The sequence below is a fragment of the Pinus tabuliformis genome, chromosome J (genome assembly GCF_031772625.1).
Source record: "Pinus tabuliformis cultivar Carrire ecotype Pingquan chromosome J, CPIR1, whole genome shotgun sequence".
In the NCBI taxonomy this organism is placed as follows: domain Eukaryota; kingdom Viridiplantae; phylum Streptophyta; class Pinopsida; order Pinales; family Pinaceae; genus Pinus; species Pinus tabuliformis.
The window spans coordinates 865,210,660-865,213,830 of NC_142295.1; positions in this window are offsets into that span (position 1 = coordinate 865,210,660).

Sequence of the window (3,171 nt, forward strand, 5' to 3'; positions counted from 1 at the left end):
TGTAAGTGAAGAGGTGAGTCATCGTATATTTTCAATTACAAATTATTATGGTGCATTAAAGTAGTTGAAATATCTATATGACTCACACTCAAAATTGGATATTATTCAATTGACATTTAAACTCTTCAACCTTGAGTTGAAACACAGTGACCCTTGGGCTTAACCTATGAAATTAGAGCCACCATGCATGATGTGGGTACCACTGGAATTAAGATGCAGATTCTTCTCACAACCTTCATTAGGGTTCTCTACCCTAATACTCCCATTATCAAGAATCCCTGCAAGCTAATGAGCAACTCAAGTCCATTACTTTTGACTCCACTATTAAGAGGTTTGCAAAACAAGAGAAAACTTAATTACAAGACATTTTTAGAGAAGATCACATCAAAATTCATTTGTAGACATGTTTCAAACCATCTAACGTGGTTCATCATCAGGACAAGATCAAGAATCATATCATGGCATTAGATTAAATTGGGATAGTGATGTAGAGAATTAAGATTTGAACGTTAGAATCTAACAGTTAGTTTTAAGTATAAATTGAAAAAATATTTTAATATAGTGAAAGTAAGTGTTAGAATATCACTGTTAATCAAGAATTTGAAATGTTTTATTAAATAATAATTGAGAATTAAATAAAATATCTAAAATTAAATATATTAATATTTTTGGTAATACTTAAATAATACATTAAGGTCAAAATATGATAAACAAATGTAAAATAAATAGGTAAATATTTAATTTTGAATAAATAGATAAATAATTTATTTATTTATTTCTTTGTTTATTTATTCAAGTTTTGAATAAAAATAAATATGATTTGACTAAATAAATCTATAATTAAAATAGAGATACATAAATAAATAAATATTGGGTAGCATGATAATTTTAAATCCTTTCATAGAAAAATTCAATGTATATGGATAGATATGGATGGGTAATCTGAAGTGATAGGTTGAGTAGTTGGAAATATTCAAGACTAATGATTGATGTAAGTTATAAATTTTTTTGTAAAAAAAGAAGTTAAAATTTAAAATTAATATTTAAAATAAAAGATGAAATTAGAAAGAAAAAGGAGAATTTTACTATTTTATTGAGTGTGTGGATTTGATATGTTACAAAATAAACTAATAATAATAATAAGTGATAGTTATAATTAATATTCTATACATCATTTTTTAGAGTCATTTGTTTATAAACAAGTTCTAAGTAATTAAAATATATAAGGCTTATTTCTCCTACGTTAACAGGAAGAGTCACATTGGTCTTAGAAGATGAAACCAAAGGTTGTTTCCAATGTTATATATACAAATCCACATTAATGCGAAATAATCTTCCAAAAATTACTTGACCTAGACATGGTACTAGATCCAAATTCAGGAAATTTTTCCCACTCTTTGTAACTCCTTCACTATTGATTCCATGCCATCCCTATTAGGGAATAAACATACCACATACCATTTTCCTCTCAAAGTCACTAAGTTTTATCCATTTCATTGTTCTCCTATTTATTTCACTAGTAGGAACCCTAACACTTCTATTCCTTATCACATGAAGACCTAATGCTCCCTTATCGGATTCCAACTTATAGCTCCATGGTTTTGGCATTGTAATGATCTCTATCTCAATTGGTATCAACCTTTTCTTTATTTGAACTCTCACTGTCCCCGCTAAAAATCTTGTCTTTTAGCTACATCCAGTGGGAGCTCACTTTTGTGAATTGAAAGTTTAAACCAATGTAGGACATGGGTAGTCACAATTTGTCTACAAGAATTACAAAGATGTGTTTCAAAATTAAGTGGATGAATTGGAGCTACTAACAGATTTGGCTAATCAATTTCCCCAATATCAAGTTTCTTAATGCATTTTCTTTCCTCGCTGACATATATTTTTCTTTACACTATCTTGTTCAACTTGGTGTCCCACATGATTTTGCTTTTGAATAGTTGGGAAAGAATATACGAACATCGGTAGTAATGCATAATTATTGCAAGGAACATAAAAAGTTCGAATATATGGTATTTTGTGAATCCTAATATGCATTACAGAGTATCTTTCTACATCCTACATGCTTTTGAGGAACATCTTTTTTATTTCTGAATGGATTCAAACCTCAACATGACTGGAATTGTAAATGTGTCATATTCCCATCACAATGAAAATTCCCATCTAAAACTTAACACTATGTACATTGGTGTTCTATCTCTTTATTGCAAGTAATTTGTATGGATCCTAAAGTGCTAAAGTAAGGTCACTTCCTTTCTCCAATGCATCAATCCTAATGGAAACATGTGCTAATGATACAATTTTCTGTAGTTTTATTGTATTTATGCCTTGATATTAAAAGTTTGGTGGTATTCTCATTCATTGTGTGAAATTATAGAAAATGAAAACTACTAGTAAAGATACATACCGTCATCTCTATTGTTGGTGTAGTTATCACTAGTGGAAAGAACTAGTGAGAATGGTCTAGAAAGACTAGACACACCCTCATTTTTAATTACTTATGGAAAGGCATATATGAAAGAGATGAAGACAATGCACCCACCTATCCCACATATGACAAGGAGCTATCCATTTGGGAGAACAAGGACAACGAATACTATGTTTTGATTACTTCTTTTGTAAGTGAGGAGGTGAGTCATCATATATTTTCAATTACAAATTCTTATGGTGCATTAAAGTAGTTGAAATATCTATGACTCACACTCAAATTTGGATATTATTCAATTGAAAATTAAACTCTTCAACCTTGAGTTGAAAGACAATGACCCTTGGGCTTAGCCTATGAAATTAGAGCCGCCATGTATCAGTCTCACAACCTTAAGATAAAGATTCTTCTCGCAACCTTCGTCAGGTCCCTCTACCCTATATACTCCCATTATCATGAATCTCTGCAAGATAATGAGCAACTCAAGTCCATTTCCTTTGACTCCCTCATGTAGAAGTTTGCAAAAAAGGAAAAATTAATTTCAAGATATTTTTTAGAGAAGATCACATCAAAATTCACTTGTCCACGTGTTTTGAACCATCTAACGCGGTTCATCATCAGGGCAAGATGAAGAATCAGATCATGGCATCAGATAAAATAGGGATAACGATGTAGAGAATTAATATTTGAACGTTAGAATCTAACAGTTTGTTTTAATTAGAAATTATAAAAATATTTTA